Raw genomic sequence first — 18,216 nt, forward strand, 5'->3', positions numbered from 1 at the left:
ACAGGCGAGTCCTCCTCAGCCGACGCCACCTCGGGTCCGCTGCCGACTCCTCCTCCGGGAGATCGTCGACCGGTGCGTCGCCTTTTGCGACGCACTCCCGGTCGACATCCCCACTCCGCGGCCTCCTTCTGCGAGATTACCTCTCTGCAGAAGGAGGCCGCTGCGGCCCACGCTTCCTCGCTCCCGCACATGGCCTTGACCATGCGCGGGAGCGAGAGCTCCCCCCTTCGGCACCTCACCGGCCCCTCGAGGACACGGCGCTCCCCATCCCATGCCGAGCATGCGGATAGGGTGTGATGCGCCGTGTCCTCGAGAATAGGGCAGTGGTGGTATCGAGTGGTGGGCTCCTTTCGTATCCGGTGCAGATACCGATCGAAGCAGCCATGCCCGGTCAGCATCTGCACCAGGTGGAATGTCATTCCACGTCCCCTCCTGCCCGTCACTTCAGACAGGTAGCGGCAGACAGCCGCGGCCGTTGTGGGACCGGACACCTTCGGGTCGGACAATTCGTCCTTCCACTTCCGAAGGGTCCGGTTCCTGGCCTGGAGTTTCAGCCCCTTCAAATCCCTGGCCCTTAGCGTTCCCTCCGCGCGGAGCTCCTTCACCCGCCAATAGAGGATGCACCTCTCATCGGCAAGGAGCTCCACGGGAGGGACGCCGGCCAGGGTGGTCGCCGCCATGTATGACACGGTCCGATACCCCCGGATCGCGCTGATAAGTACCGGCCTCAAGGCCTGCCGGTGGGAGCGTTTTCCCCTCCGGCAGACCAAGAGGCTGGGCGCCCATATGGGCGCCCCGTATAGGGCGACCGAGAGTGCGGCCGTGATATACAGGCGGCTTGCCATCCATCCCGGGCCCCTCTGTGCGCGCATGAGGCTGGCTATCGCCAGACCCGCCCTGCGCACCCGGGGGGCCAGGTTCCCAAAGTGGGGCCCGAAACTCCAGCGACTGTCCAACGTCAGGCTGAGATATTTTATCGTCGGCCCGACGTGGACGTAGACGTCATCCACAAGGACCTGAGTCTCCGGAGGCGCCCCTCGACCTCGGCCGTAGAAATATACGGCCTCTGTCTTCTGAGGCGCCACCGAAAGGCCCAGGTCCTTTATGGTGCCCACCACCGACGCCAGTGCCGCCTCCGCGCGGAGGCGGGCTGCCCCCCAGTTCTCCCCCCCCGGCCACCACTAGGATGTCATCTGCGTAGCAGATGACGTGGCAGCCCGGGGGGAGCGGAGTTCTCAACACCCGGTCGAACGCGATTTTCCATAGCAGGGGGCCCAGGACGGACCCCTGCGGAACACCGCGTTCCATGGTGCGCCGGCCCTGAACCCCGCCCTCCACTGGGAAGGCGAGGTCCCTGCCCCCGAAGTAGGCCGAAAAGATACGCCGGAGATAAGCGGGCACGCCGTGATACACGAGCGCCCGTCCTATCTCCGGCCACGGCAGGGTGTTGAAGGCGTTCCTTATATCCAAGGAAACCGCCAACAACATCCCGCCGTCCCTCTCCACGACCGCCTGGGTCAGGCCCCGGAGACACTGGATTGCGTCCAACGTAGATCTCCCGGGCCTGAACCCAAACTGGCGTGGAAGTTCGGCCCCTCCGAGGACAGGTGCTGGACGAGGCGGTTGGCAATGATGCGTTCGAGCAACTTGCCCGCCTCGTCCAGCAGGCATATCGGCCTATAGGTCGACGCACTACCGAGTGCTTTGCCCTCCTTAGGGAGAAGGACCAACTTGGCCCTCCTCCACTCTGGAGGGTATACCCCCTGCCTGAGGCATCCGCTCAACACCCTGTGCGTGGCCGCGAATAGGCTTCCCTCGCCGAGTGCGAGGTCCCAGGCGCGGCCAGGAAGCCCGTCGGGGCCAGGGGCTTTGCCCTTGATCCCGAGCCTCTTCCTGGCCCCAGCGAGCTCCTCTGGACTGACCTCCAGACCCTCGTCCCAGTCTCCCTCCCCCATTTCTGGGGGAGGGATCACGGGTGGGCCCCCTTCTGCCCTCGAGAAGAGGGCATCTAGGAGCCCGTTGAGGGCCTGGTAGTCCATCAGTTCGGTCGGCAGGGGCGCCCAAGGGCGAACCTTCCCGGTCACCCTTTTATAAGGGCGCCCCCACGGATCGTCGTCCAGGGAGCTCACCAGTTGCTCCCAGGCCGCTCGCTTTGCCTAGGCGATGGCGGCTTTTAGGGACTCCCTCGCTCGGATGTAGTCCCTTTTCGTCTCTGCGACATCCCCACCTTCCCGCCGGGCCCATGTTAGCAGCCGTCTGGCCGCTATGGCAGAGCACCGGAGCTTACGCAGCTCCTCGCTCCACCAGTACGTGGCCCGGCGAGAGCGGAAGCGGGATCGGGGCATCGCGACGTCGCAGCACGACGCCACGATGCCCACTATTTCCTCGGCCCCTTTGCAGGAGTCGGGGTCCCGCCCCCCTGGCACTTCCTCCAGGTGTCAGGATGCCACAAAGACAGCGGCCCGAAACCTATCCGCGTCCATCCGATTGAAGGCCCATCTCTTGGTGAGAGGGAGCTCCCTCTCCCCAGGGCGGCGGGTGAGCACCTGCTGGGGTTTGGGGAGGCGGAGGGTCCACACTATATGCCTGTGGTCAGACAGTGTTTCTCCCTCCGCCTCCACCTTCCTCTCATGGAAGAACCCTGCGGCCGAGGGGGTCGCCCAGGTCAATGACCGAAGCTCCACCCCCCCGGCCGCACGTAGGTGCTCTCTGAGCCCTCATTCATTAGAATGAGGCTCAGTACCGCCGCCCAGCCGATCACGGTATCCCCCCGGCGGTCCCGCTGCCGGGGACTGCAACCCCACCCTTCCGAGTGGGCATTAAAATCCCCGGCAATTATGACTGGTCGGGGATGGCACCTTCGCACCATTTCCCCGATCCTGTCCAGGACCGCCTTAATCGGGGCGGGACGACCGAGACCGGCCCTATTTCTGCGGTGAGGAAGGTATATCCCCACCACAGTGACGGGCCTCCAATCGACTGCCACGTACGAGGGCCCCGATTCCCTGAATGTACAGGGTGGGGCCCTAATCGCAGGGTTTACCATCGAGGCCACCGAGCCGTTCGGACCGCCGAACCAGTTCGCGCTGCGAACCGGGATCTAGGTCGGCTCGGTGACCACCGCCAGCCCGGCGCCCAGCTCAGTCATCCTCTGTATATACAGAGGTCCTGAGCCTAGGCGCCGCGGCCGACGTTGGCCTGTAGGGCCCGGAGTGGCGTGAAGGCTATACCTTGCACGCCTCCTCCGGGCTACCTACTTCAGCCTCCCCCTGGTCACCTTCCGACGGCTGAGCCGTCTCAGGTTTCCCGGGGGAGGCTTCGGCCGTGGTGGCTCCATCAGCAGATACCTCCGCGGAGTGGCGGTGGGTTCCTACCTGTGCGTCTCCTTCCTCTCGGGAGTATGAGGAGGAGTCGACTACATGGGGAGATGTGGGTGGCGTTCCCTCCATCTCCCCTTCTTCTATGGTTGTTGGGGATGGGCCCTAGGCTCCACCCTCCTCACCTTGGAGTCCTCTTATTCCGTGTCCTCTGTCGTGGGGTCCGGATCCTCTCTGCCCTTCCTCTTCCTTCCGGTTGCTACAGATGGCTCCTCCTTTCATCCATGTGTACCTTCCGCCGTTTCCAGCTCCCAATCGAGCTGGCTGGGCGGTTGGTCCTCTTGGTTTTCTGCTGGGGTAAGAGCCGGTAATTCCCCGGTAATCTTTCCCCTTTCCGGGTCCCTCCTTGGGGAAGGGGACTCGTTCCCCTTCCTTGGCTGCTCCGGTGTTGGCTGAGCTGGTATGTCGGTGACGTTCCGGGCTTCCATCGCCTTTGTGTCCCTCGCTCCCACCGGTCCTCCTCTCTTCTTCCCTTTCCTCTTCTTGCCTGGAGGGGACCGCAGGCAGGCCCTCCGCTTTTATGACCGGAGGGCCTGCCCGCTTCCGCGCAGACGTGGTAGTTCGCCGCCCGCTGGCACCCCTTGGCGCGGTGGCCGGGGGTACCGCAACGATAACATAGATCGCTGCGGTCGACGGCGCTGGTGCCCCGGTAACAGGCACCGGAAGCACAGTACTGCGCGAGTTGGCAGCGCCGTCACTCCGGCCCGGGTCCACCCAACGCGGACCCGTTCCGCAGCGGCAACCTTCGCGGCTACCGCCAACGGACACCGCACCACCATTGCGCCAGTTCCCCGCTGGGTGATGCTCGTCTCACCTGGGGATATTTCCCCAGGTGAACATCCCCCAGCGCGGGCAACGGCGGCCGTCACTTCATCGGCCCCGGTTGTCGCGTCCAGGCCGGCTAGTCGCAGTGCTGCGACCTTTACCGGTTTCTGGACGCGAAAACCGGGGCCCATTTCCGCCGCTAGCTTGTGGAGCTCGTCCGCATGCCGGTCGGCGGATGCCCCGACGCTGAGGCCAGGCACCTCTATCAACAATGCCCCGCTCAGGGCCCGGCGGACCCTTAGGGATGTTTCAATCCCCAGGTCCGCCGGGATGATACGGTGTCTGGCCTCTACCATGAACTTGGTATAATCGCCCTCAGGGCATATAACTGTGACAGCCGCCGAGCGTGGCGGCTTTGGTCTGCCCCGTTCCGCCATTGTTGCCTCCTTCCCTCCAGGTTTAGTCCTGGAAGCGGGGGCCACAGGGCCGGCTGGGCCCTTCGTCTTCGCCTCCTCCTTTTTCTTCTCCTTTCTGCCGACCACTTGGAACCACATTCCCATTAGCCCCTGACCAGGAAGTAGCGCCCACCTCAGCGCCCTCTGCGCCGGGTCCAGTTCCGCCTCCAGGAGGTTCTTGGCCATGATTCCTCTTCCTCCCTCTCTGGCCCTCTTCTCCTCCTCTTCCCTCCTTAGCCTGTCCCTGACTTTCTTCCTCTTCTTATTCCTTTTCTTCCTCTCTTTCTTCTCTTGTCCCTTGGGCACCTCAGGGACTATCCTCATTTCCTCGGGGCCTTCCTCTTCTCCTCTCTCCCTGGTCCCACAGAGAGGGCGGAACTCCCACCGACCCAGCTGCCCCACCTCCCGGACCGACAGCTGTCAGGCGGTCAACAACGGCTTTAAGCCGAATGACTTCCGCTCCACAGCCGCAGTCCGGGAACCGGGCGCGCAAGTCGGCATCCAGCTCCTTTACGGCATTTTTATTCTTTGCCAGGGGGGTCCAGCTTCGTTTGTCACCTCCATAATGTTGTCCAGTACCGGTGGTGCTTCTGAAACTGCCCCCTCCTCCCTTCCCGCTGTCCTAGTGGAGATGGGAGTGGAGGAAGAAGCCATCCTCCTATTCTTGTACCTCTTTCTCCTCTCCCCCTCCTTCCTAGCCCCCTCTCCTTCCTCGCTCATCGTAGCCGAGGATGTTGATCCCCCCGCTGCCTCAGCATAGGTGGAAATCCGGCCTTTTGTCAAGGCTAATAGAGAGGAGGCAGCCGCCGGATGAGCCATAGGAATCGGCGAAGCGACCAGTCGCTTCGTCGATTCCAGCTCCTCCGCCAGCCGCCTATTTTCCACCTTTATCCTCCTGAGCTCCTCACGAAGTTCCTCCGCCTCCTTCTCTGCCAGGGTTATGTCGCCATCCCCCTCTCTACTGGCCACCCTGGCCATTAACGTGGTGAGTGCAGCCTCAGAGACCCCCATGGTACGATTCAGTGCTCCCACGAAGGTCCCCTTAAGGGTGTTGGGCCATCGTGAGACCAACCGAATCGTGCCTAGGGCGCGACCTACCTCGGAGGCCAGCTCGCTTACCTTGGCCTCTCTCAGTAGGCCCCTTGCAGCGTTGTCCCGGAAGACCTCTTCCATTCGTCCACTCCGTTTATCTCCCAGGGACCGGAAGATTCCTGCGTCCATTATGGCCATGACCTCCCTCTCCAGTCTGGCCCTCTCCCTCTCCTTCTTCTCCTCTTCCTCCGCCACCCTTCTTTCCCTAATTCCGACGCCCAAGCCGGTGACCACGGGCCTGCCGCGACCCCTCTTCACCTGCACGAGCGCCGTACCCTCGGTGATGACGCATGAGCCACTGCTTGTGCTCCCGTTGGAACTCGTCGGTTCTCTGGCCCTCTTCCGCTGTCCTTCCTTTTGTCGGGGGAGAGGGATTCTCGAGCCCTGCGAAAGCAGGACATCAGAGAGGACCACCGGTTTCCCGGTGACTCGCTCCGATGCCCCCTCAGCCCTCGCACGCGCCGAGGTCCCAATGGCTCCAATTACCTATTCCATCCATCGGTAGCACGACAAACGTGTCAGCGCTCCAAACTCAGAACAGTAAGTAAATTAATGCACGTGGAACCCATTATATATTTAGAATATTGGAAATAAAATCTCTAAAGTTAAAAATTAAACATATAGATGCCAAAACGCAGTGGAACAGAGGCGCGTAAGCGAATGTTAAATAAAATCACGAGAACTAAGGAATGGATAAACGAACAGAACAAGAAATTTAGTTCTCAACGGGACAATATAGGAAATGCATCACCGCAAAGAGAGATAGGAGACGACGAAATTAGGGGAGCTTATAAACAGATATACGACCATTCCATTTCCGACATTACTACGTATCCTAACACTCACTACATTAACCTCCGAACTCCCTCTTCATCTTTTTCATCACGAGATATTAAACTTAAGCGAACAAAAGTATCCTCTGTAGCAAGCTTGTCCAACCAAGTTGACAGTGCGTCACAACCAGACCCCTCGTACAAAGTAGCTTGTACTAGTTCAAGTTCTAAAAGCATTACCGTTCAAAAACCGCGTTCATTTGGCGAACAATCAGACATAGAGGTAGAAACATTGACAGATCAGGAAATAGAAGCGTAGAAGAAAAGACGTATTTTATGGCTAATATATCTCCGTTTATTAGTAATTTATCTGATTAATTACACACTTTCATTATATCTTGTTACTCCTGTCAATATCAAGTAGTAGTAATACACTCTATTATATATTATAACCGTTATTACGAACACAACCAACCATACACACACACACACACACGTTTATATACATAAATATATATAGCTTATGTACTCACCTTATGTAATCTCTGCCCATATTATCAAAAATATATTATATACTAACAGCATTAGTAGCCGTCTACTAGTTTTGAATAGATTAAGCCCTTTTCCCACCTTTTAATTGAAGAGGTAATAAATAACGTTCAGGTAGCAACGTCAACTTTAATGAAGTACGGATCCTCTCTCGGCATAGCCCTCAGCGTCCCAGGTTATTGCCGGTGAATGCAGGTAGGCCTAAAAGAAATAGAGGGCAGACGCCATCGTAACTCTTAGGGAGAACGAGACGTTACAACGATGAGTCACGTGTTCACACTATACACATGGTACGATCGCGACGATGATTGTCTCGAAGAGGACGCGACGTCACTATCGATCGACGAGCAAACGTCAAGCCGTACAACGGAAACAATGAACGACGACGATGGCGATCGTTGGCTCCAAAAACTGAATCGTTATGCGCGATGGCGGTCGTTGGCAATTGCTTCGTTATCGAGGATTTGAGCGCGCCGATTGTCGATATCATCGACGCGACGACGGTGACTCCGTGACGCCGTTATCCATGATGGAGAATCGACAACGTCGACAAGTACGACTAACGGAACCGATGTCACGAGACGTGAAGCGATACTGCGATCTGCTGGAGCACCTACCGATGGATCAACGAGTCGAATTTGTGCACTTTGTGCGCAATTTAGAGCGAACCAAACGCACCGCGTTAGCGCGATTGATTGACCGCGGTAGAGCGTAACTCTCGAGTTTGTCGTCGTTTATTTTTTACATTGTACGCTAATCAACAATAAAGAGAATCTGTACAGAGAGAGGAAACGAATGGTTGTCATTTATTTTTTTTATTATCCAAATCACTCCCAGATGTCTCTACGTCGCGCCGTCGTCGTTCGGATAATACGCAATGTCGCACAACAGCAACGAATCGCGCATATAGAGATCGCCGCGAGTAACACGACACATTTGCGTGACCCACTTGAGCCCGCTAGCAAAGTACGAGCTCTTGGGCACGTGTTTGCTCACAATCACAAAGTCATCGAGATATCGCTGATACGCGCGTTCCTCGTTCGCCGAGCACTCGCGAAAGAAATCGGATTGCGGCGTCGTACCCAGGGACTGATTCTCCACGGTGCGCTCGTGCAGCGCGACTAAATCGCGGGGTGATCCTCTCGCGCCAGAGTGCACCACGATCCAGTTTTCCAGACAGAACAAGCGCTTGTCGGACAGCACGATCGAGCGATCGGGCGAATCGACCGAGCGACGAAACAGAAAGAGTCTCACGCGATCGATGAATCGCTCGCGGCACTGTCAAGTTTGACGGTGTAACGTCCCACGACTCATAAACCAACATAAGTAAAAAGGGAGGAGAAATTTTGAAAAAAAAGAGAAGAAAAAATTTTTTTCATTAACAAAAGCAGAAGGAAAACTAATGCCTATATCACATGCTATATTCTGAAACATATATATAACAATACAATACATTAAAACCATATATTTATATTATATTTCAATTACGCGACACCTTGTATAAGGTGTAAATACTTGCCTAATACTCTATACATTACACCTTGTAACGTCTCGTTCTCCCTAAGGGTTACGATGGCGCATTCCCTCTATTTCTTTTAAGCCTACCTGCATTCACCGGCAATAACCTGGGACGCTGAGGGCTATGCCGAGAGAGGATCCGTACTTCATTAAAGTTGACGTTGCTACCTGAACATTATTTATTACCTTTTCAATTAAAAGGTGGGAAAAGGGCTTAATCTATTCAAAACTAATAGACGGCTACTAATGCTGTTAGTATATAATATATTTTTGATAATATGGGCAGAGATTACATAAGGTGAGTACATAAGCTATATGAATTTATATATATAAACGTGTGTGTGTGTGTGGTTGGTTTTGTTCGTAATAACGATTATAATATATAATAAAGTGTATTACTACTACTTGATATTGACAGGAGTAACAAAATATGATGAAAGTGTGTAATTAATCAGATAAATCACTAATAAATGGAGATATATCAGCCATAAAATACGTCTTTTTTTCTACGCTTCTATTTCCTGATCTGTCAATGTTTCTACCTCTATGTCTGATTGTTCGCCAAATGAACGCGGTTTCTGAACGGTAATGCTTTTAGAACTTGAACTAGTACAAGCTACTTTGTACAAGGGGTCTGGTTGTGACGCACTGTCAACTTGGTTGGACAAGCTTGCTACAGAGGATACTTTTGTTCGCTTAAGTTTAATATCTCGTGATGAAAAAGATGAAGAGGGAGTTCGGAGGTTAATGTAGTGAGTGTTAGGATACGTAGTAATGTCGGAAATGGAATGGTCGTATATCTGTTTATAAGCTCCCCTAATTTCGTCGTCTCCTATCTCTCTTTGCGGTGATGCATTTCCTATATTGTCCCGTTGAGAACTAAATTTCTTGTTCTGTTCGTTTATCCATTCCTTAGTTCTCGTGATTTTATTTAACATTCGCTTACGCGCCTCTGTTCCACTGCGTTTTGGTATCTATATGTTTAATTTTTAACTTTAGAGATTTTATTTCCAATATTCTAAATATATAATGGGTTCCACGTGCATTAATTTACTTACTGTTCCGAGTTTGGAGCGCTGACACGTTTGTCGTGCTACCGATGGATGGAGTAGGTAATTGGAGCTCTCCCCCGTGGACGCCACCTTGTCGTGGTGGGGGAGCTTGCGTGTCCCAATGATGTACAGGGCTGTACCTGCGGGGGTTTCGACCCCTGGCAGGTTCTACCATGCCGGGGTGGCCTGTACAGAGGGACCAGACTAAGAGCGTCTATAATACTCCTGGATGGGCAGCAGCCTCCAGGTTTTATCCAAGGTCTGGAGAGTCTCACTCGTATGGGCCCAAAGGACCCTACAGCGCGGGCAGAGCGGGCTCGTTAGCCTGGTGAAGGCAGCCGGTCTAGGGGAAGGAAAACCCCGAAATCACATCCGAGTGGGTAGGACTCGTAACAATCCTACACTGGATGGATTCACAATGACAAACGAAAGGCATAACGTTTCGGTGTTCGGAACCGAAAACCGGCGTGAGGTTGGGGATACTGTCCCGGTCCCCCCCATGTCGTCAACCAGCGACGGGCCATCCCAAGTGTTGACCACGAGCACTTGCGATGAAAGGACTATCGTGAAGCGTCATGTCGGGGAACCGAACCTGAGCCCCGCCATGTCGTCAACAGATGACAGGTCAGCAACCGAGCACAGCTCCCACAGGAGCCGAAGTCGGAGCTCGACTAACAGCAGCGAAAGCTACTGTCAGCCTTCCGACGGGGATCCGGACTTCGATCCCGGAGTCTGGACCCACTCCGTGCAGCAATGCTGGAGAGACCGCTCCCGCCGGGGAGTGAGTCAAGCGGACCCCCCGGGGAAGAAGGGGTTACCGCACACCGAGGGAGAGCTAACCCTGGCGAAAACCGGCCAGAAGCGCGGTCCTCACCGGTGGACCCGCGACGTGAGCCCTCGGCGCGAAGAGGGGCGGCCACGCTCCGGGGGACTCAAACCCTCGTCGGAAGACGAGAAGCGCCTCTCCAGCGGGGGGAAGGCGAGGCGGATGCCCGGGAACAAGAGGGACCACCCAACGAGGGAGCGGTGCTGACTAGGGGCAACGGCGCCAAATCCTCGGACAGCGCGCCTGTTAAATATAGACCTGGCCCCCTCTCTAGTAAGAGGGGGGACAGGTCTCCAAGGGAAGGAACGCGAACGCGGACGTGAACGGCAAGGGGGCAAAGCCGACCATCATATCGGACGTTCTCCTTTCCCAAAGGTCAAGGGTAGAGAGAGATGAATCTGGTAGATTCATCTCCTCTACCTCCAATGTGAAATCCTCCAACAACATCGGTGAGGATCACGTGACCCACAAACCCAATCCCGCCAAGACAAAGGCCTCTGTCTCCGACAAGGCCGGACTCAGTGGGAAGGGGACCCAGGACAGGGGAAAGAGAAGGAGGGAGACAACTAGTGAGAGCTCCATCATCTCCATAGGGGACTCGTCTCCCAAAAAACAAGATACCCCGGAGCCTGTCCTTGTCAGGAAGAGGGACCCGAGGGGGAGGAAGCCCACCACCGGTCTGGGGGTGGGCCTCAGGGAAAAAAGGGAGGCGGAAGCAGCCAGGAAAAAACAGGAGAAAGAAAAGTGTCTGGAGAGGGAGATCGAGGACCTCTTTAACACCGGAATACTGAGGTCCCTGGCTGATAGAAGACCCATGTAGGAGGTGTACAAGGACGCAAGCTCCGTTACACTCCTGAGGGAAGCCTCCACGCCAGAATTGGCCTCGAAGGCAGGCCGTGCGCTCGGTGCATTGAGATTAGTGGCACGAAGGTCAAACACTCTCAAGGGGACCTTCGTGTCCTTCATGAACCGGGCGGTAGGCTCCTCCGAGGCCATTCTACAAACACTGATGGTCAGGTTTGCGGCCATAGATGGTAGGACGGACGAACGGTCCAACTTGGAGGCCGAAATGAGTGAGATGAGAGAGGAGAACAAGAGACTGAGAATAGAAAATAGAAGGCTGCTCGAAGAGCAGAGCGCAGCCAAATTGTTCTCCTCCACTGCACCGGACCTACCACAATCCGACACCACAAACGCAGGACGTACGCGGAGGCTGCGGCAGTTCCTCCTCGGATGCCAGAGCCGGAGAGATGCCGAAATGGAGGACGAGGGAGAAGAAGAGGAAAGTAGTGAGGGCTCCAATCCTGGAGTCCTCATCCAACTCCTCCGCAGAAGGAAAAGAGGATAGGGAAATTGCCGTGTATAACGACAACCTGGACCTCTTCAAACGGAAGGAGGCCACTGCCCCGGTGGCGGCTAAAAGACCCCCAAAACAAGGGATTCAAAAGGACCTGGATGATTCCCTGCGGCTCTGACATATGGAGCCGGAGGCCAGAGAGAGGTACGAGCAGTTGTCGCAGGAGCTGCTACTGCTGGTGGATGTCAGGGATGGCCTGGACCCGCAGGGGGAGAGGTACAGGGCGATGACAGCAGCCATCAATAGAGCAACGACAGAGAGAGCGGCCGTGATGGAGCGGGGACATGGGCAAGTGTCTCCTGGGCCGACGGAGCGGGCCTCAGCCCTGAACCCTACCTTCCCCCCGGACGGAGAGGTGAAAGCCGATCCGGGCGTGGGGAGGGAGGATGGGGCTGGGCACCAGGCGCCCAAGGCCAGGGGGACATCGGCCCAAAGAAGGAAGAAGAGGCTGAAGGAGAAGGAGAGGATGAGGAGAAGGAGAGCCGAAGCTAGCGGCAGGAAGCAGGAGGGGAGGGGACAAGAACGGGCGGATCCAAGGCCAGCTCCCCCCTGAACGTACTGGTAAGACGTACGCACAGGTAACGAAAGTTGCAGGGAAGGCGGATGGAGGGAAAAGCGGCCGACAGCCGGCAGTGAACGCCGCCCAACCCTCCAGACAACCCCGGGCTGCACCCTCAGAGTCTAAAGCACAAGAAGAGGGATGGACCGTAATGAGGAGCACAAGGGATAAAAAGAAGCAGAAGAAAGAGGAGTAAAAGGAGAAAACCCTCAAGCCCCATCTTCCTCAGCCTGTCAAGGCCAGGAGGAAGGAGGCAGTGGTACCGCGGTCGCCAAGATCTGCGGCCGTCACGATCACCTGCGCCAAAGACTCATATAAAGAGTTTATGGTTGAGGCCAGGCGCCGGATAAAGCTCACAAATGTCGGCATACCGGGTGCCCTAGAAATTAGGACGGCCCGTACCGGGACCCTACTAATCGAGGTGCCTGGCCTCAATGCGGGGCCCTCCGCCGACCGGCTTGCCGAGGAGCTCGGCAAGCTGGCGGCGGAGAAAGGCCCCAGCTACAGCATCCAAAGGCCGGTGAAGACTGCAGCTTTGCGTCTCACCGGCCTGGATGCGACAGTCGGGGCCGAAGACGTGACGGCCGCTGTGGCCCTCGCTGGGGGCTGCCCACCCACGGATGTGTCCGGGGGTGAGCAGATTACCCAGCGGGGGACAGCCACAGCTGTGGTGCGGTGCCCGCTGGCGGCGGCTTCCAAGGTCGCCGCCGCGGGGCGGGTCCTGGCAGGTTGGACCCGAGCCTGGGTGACGGCGCTGCCTGCTCGCGCGGCGCTCTGTTTCAGATGCATGGAACAGGGCCATGTGCGCGAGCAGTACAGAAGCGCCGTCGACCGCAGCGATAACTGTTATCGCTGCGGTAACCCCGACCACCGCGCCAAATATTGTACGGCGACCGCGGTGCACTGCCCAGTGTGTGCAGACGCGGGAAAACCTGCCGATCACAAGGCCGGGGGCCCGGCGTACAAACCGTTGACCGATAGGCAAAGAAGAAAGAGGGAGACCAAGAAGAAGAAACAATCTGGACCTGGGATAACCAACATTTCCCCCGATTTGGAAAAAACTGGAGGCAAGGAAAGGGGGGAGACCAGACCGGTCTCTCCCCCAACGCGGGAGGAAATGCTGGTGGAGGCGGCAACCAGACGCAGCCTGGACCCCACCACCCCGATGGAAGAGGAGCCGCAGCAACAGAGGGGAAAAAGGAGGAGCACTGCAATGGAGGCGGCCCTCCCGCAGGCTTCACCGGCGGAGGCGACAACAGGAGAGGAGTCCACGACGCCGGAAAGATTGGACAAGGTGAGGAGGGTGGAGGTCGCCGAGACCCCACCCTCAACTACCCTAGACGGAGAGTCGGAGGACACGTCATCCCCGGTTCTCCCGGGCAGCCTCCCCCCCTCGTACTCCCGAGAGAAGGGCGAGGCTGAGGTAGGAACCCCCCAAGTAGGAACCTCCGTCGCACCAACGGAGGAAGTGGCTGACACCACTCAAGCACCCGTAGAAGAAGCCACCACCATGGCCAAGGACCCCTCGGAGGAGACGGGGACGGCGTCATCGCCGCCCGAGATCTCTCCGAGGGGTACCGAAGAGGACCGCCCGAAGGAGGCGTGAAAGCCTGGCTTTCACGCTCCTCCGGGTACCACAGGCCAACCTAGGCCGAGGCGCCCGCGCGCAAGACCTCTGGTGTCAGAGGCTTGCGGAAATGGGCGCCGGCCTGGGTTTGGTCACGGAGCCGCACTATGTTCCGGCCAGTAACAAAAACTGGCTGGACAGTAACTGTGGCTCCGTGGCCATGGTGGTTAGACCCGCAAGAGCGTCCCCCCCTGTCAGGTCAGGAAGAGGGGACGCTCGTATGTGGCGGTTGACCTGGGGCCCATCACAGTCGTGGGGATATATTTACCCCCCGTGACCAATAAGTCGGGCCTCGTCGAGCTCGCCCGCGTTGTGAGGGTCCTGGACAGGGTCGGGGATGTAGTGCGCCAGTGCCACTCCCGACCCGTGATTGTTGCCGGGGACTTTAACGCCCACTCCGAAGAGTGGGGGTGCAGTCCTCGGCAGAGGGACCCTCGGGGCGACGATGTGGCCGACTGGGCGGCGGGTTTGGGCCTCGTGCTGTTAAACACGGGGTCCATCAGCACCTTTGTGCGGCTGGGGGGGAGGCGAGTCGGTCATTGACCTGACGTGGGCCTCCCCCTCGGCGGCCAGGTTATTCCGGAGGTGGGTGGTGGAGAAGGAGAGGGAGTCCCTGTCAGATCACAGATATGTGGCTTGGACTCTCCGACTCCCCACCCCCCTCCGGAGGCTGGACCGCCGCCTAGGGGAAGGGGACCGTCCCCTCCCCAAAAGATGGGCCCTGGGTCAACTGGACGCGGACAGGTTTCAGGCGACCGTCCTCGCGGCGACCTGGCACCTTGAACAGGAGCCAGGTACAAGGGACCCTCTGCCTCCCCTTGAGGGGGCCAAGGAGGTAGTGGGTATCGTGACGTCGACCTGCGACGCTGCAAAGCCCCGGTCCCACCCCCGCCGGCGCCGGGCAGCATACTGGTGGACGCAGGAGCTCGCGGAACTCCGCGACTCCTGCGTCCAAGCCAGACGGGCGTATTCCCGAGCCCGGCGAACCGGCGGGGACGCCGCGGGGACACAAGAGGGCTACCGCAATGCGCAGAAGGCCCTCAAGGTCGCCATTGACGACGCCAAGTCGAGCATGGGAGCGCCTGATGGACTCTTTGGACGAGGACCCGTGGGGGCGCCCATACAAGGGCAAAGCCCCAGGCCCTGACGGGATTCCTGGCTGAGCGTGGACTCTCGCACTTGGCGACGGAACGCGGGAGGCTTTGGAGGGGTGTTTGAGAGAGGGAGTCTTCCCCCAAGAGTGGAGGAGGGCCAAGTTGGTCCTCCTCCCCAAGGAGGGCAAGGTACCCGGTGGGCCGCTGGCCTGCAGGCCGATTTGCCTGCTGGACGAGGCGGACAAGATGCTGGAGCACATCATTACCGACCGCCTCGTCCAGCATCTGTCCCTGGAGGGGCCGGACCTCCACGACAACCAGTACAGGTTCAGGCCCGGACGATCAACGTTGGATGCACTCTAACACGTTCGGGACCTGTCCTGTGCTGTCGTGGAGGTCGAGGGCGGGGTGTTGTTGGCAGTTTCGTTGGATATAACGAATTCCTTCAACACCCTACCCTGGCCGGAGATAGGACGGGCGTTGGACTCCGGCGCATAATGGCCGATTACTTCAGAGACAGACACCTCGCCTACTCGGGAAGAGGCGGGATCCAAAGCCGGCGCCTTGGATTCCGCCTAATAGAGCGCGGTGTTCCGCAGGGGTCCGTATTGGGACCTCTGCTCTGGAACATCGTGTTCGACCGAGTACTGCATACTCCCCTCTCCCCGGCTGCCGTGTCGTCTGCTATGCAGACGACACTCTGGTCCTGGCCGAAGGGGAGAATTGGGGCGAGGCTCACCTCAGGGTGGAAGCCGCTCTGCACTCGGTGGTGAACACCATCAAGGACCTAGGGCTCAAAGTGGCCCTCCAGAAGACCCAGTCCATGCTATTCCATGGACGGGGTCGGGGCGGGCCGCGAAGAGCCCGGGTCCTTGTGGACGGAGTCCGCGTCCGCATCAAGCCCACGATGAAGTATCTGAGCTTGACGTTGGACAGCCAGTGGAACTTTGGGCCCACTTCAGGAGCCTGGCCCACCGGGTCCGCAAGATAGGCACGGCATTGGCCGGCCTGACGCAGACCCAGGGGCGCCCTGGATGGCGGGTACGCCGCCTTTACGTGGGAGTGGTACACTCGGTCGCCCTGTACGGGGCGCCCATATGGGCACCCCGTTTGTTGGCTACCGCCCGCAACGTGGCCTTGCTCAGGCAGGCCACGCGGGCGGTGCTGATCAGGGCGGTCCGAGGGTACTGCACCATCTCCCACATGGCGGCGGCCTCCCTGGCCGATCCGCGGGGATTCGGTCGCCAGACGGCCGAGGCCGTCCGCCCCTGCCTGCCAGAAATGGTGGGCAGGAGGGGACGTGGACTATCGTTCCACCTGGTGCAGGTACTGACCGGAAACGGCTGTTTCGGAGGTACCTGCACCGGATAGGTAAGGAGAACACCACCGAGTTCCACCACTGCCCGGAGCCGAATGACACGGCGCAGCACACCCTCGCCGAGCGCGAGGCGTGGAGTGAACAGCGCCGTGTCCTGGCCCGGGCGATGAGGTGCAGGATGGAGGACCACTCGCTCCCGCGCATGGTGCGGCCGTGTGCAGGAGCGAGGAGGTATGGGGGGCGGCGGCCTCCTTCTGCAAGTACGTAATGTCCCAGAAGGAGGCCGCCGAGTGGGAGCGCCGACCCGACCCGGAATGCGTAGTGCAGGGGGTCGGAGGCGGCGCTCCCCGGAAGGTGATGAAAGCGACTCCGAGGTGGCGCTGGCCGGGAGGAGGCAGCGGAGACCGGCAACCCGGACTCCGCGGCCCCCCCCGGCCGCTTCGGGGTCGACTTCGGACGCGTGGGGGAAGGACGCGGAGAGGCAGGTGAACGACCTCCTCCCGCCTCCCCTCCGCGCGTCGGTTAGGTAAGGACAGGGAGGAGTGAGGCCTTCTGGGAAAGGGCCTCGCTCCCCCGCTCCCCCCAAAGTGGGAACTCTAGGGGGGTGGGGGCGGGGAAGTGAGGTGGATGTCCCCCCTCCCGAAAAATCACCGGAAGGCCAACCCGGTCGGCTCAGCCGACTGGGGCGCTGCGCTCCAAACCTTCTCCTCAAGGGAAATGGGGGCGCGGCATCTGGGGTTCGACTATGAGCCCTGGGGCCGAGGTGTCAAGGAGGGAATACTTGCGTAGTTCCCCTGACTCCCCCATCTCGGTCCGACTGGTAGACACCCCGCAGGGGTTTTAGTGAGTAAAAGTCTCATATAACCCTCCGCCCCTCCCAGGGGGTGGAGGGTACCCATTATGGGTTTCCCCTGCGTTATCAAAAACAAAAAAAAAGGTATTTGGAGCTCTACTGTTCTGGAGCTACCAAGAAATCTGAGGATATAATGGAGCTCGATTATTAGAGCTGCCTGAAGGATTCTTAAAACTAAAATCTATTCTGGAGTGTCAGCTATAACAAGGTGACCTAGCTTGGGGCTCGACAATGCGCGGAGCTGCCAAGACAAGGGCTCAACGATGCGTGGAGCTTCCAGATCCTAAGTCTACTTCCTGTAAGGAGGAGCTTTCTCGTGGGGAGCTACGATAGGTAATTCGCACGGACATTCTGGGGCTCATCTGCGGTGGAGCTACCAAGGATTCATGGGAGTTTGAAGTGATTTAATGAAAATGGAATCTATTCTTAATTGAACAATATTCAATAGCTACAATTTTATCATTAAAACTGGTGTAATGTGATTTTATATATATATTGTGCGCGTTAGTGTGTCAAAATGGTGTATTAAATTTTGAATTACTGAACGTTTACGATATTTCTCTATTGTCTCAACCAGGTTGACTGAATGCCTGTCACAACTCGAATAACCGTTACGCCGTTTATCCGTAATGCAAAGTTTTATAAGAACTAATTAGTCCTAATACAATATAAAATGCAACTTACGATTAACAATGGCGGCTTAGAATGGTTGCACATGAGAGTACGTGAAGGCAAGTCCTGGGACGAGATACCGGAGTCTTATAATGTTGTTCGAAAATGACTGCTTAGTAGAGTTTCTCAAGTTCGACTGGTTTCTTAGCTTGCACGTAACCGGCTCTCTGGGCTCCCCGAGATCGACTGACTCGTTGGGCTCTCCAGGATCAACTCGTTGGGTCTGGAGAGGAGCTATGGTGTGGGAAAGGTCGTGGTGGGGATCAAAAGTGGGAACGGATGTTTGGAAGTGGTCGTAACTGTCTCCAGTGTATTTGTCCTTCACGTAT

Source organism: Harpegnathos saltator, unplaced genomic scaffold (genome assembly GCF_003227715.2).
Source record: "Harpegnathos saltator strain DR-91 unplaced genomic scaffold, Hsal_v8.6 scaffold50, whole genome shotgun sequence".
Lineage (NCBI taxonomy): Eukaryota > Metazoa > Arthropoda > Insecta > Hymenoptera > Formicidae > Harpegnathos > Harpegnathos saltator.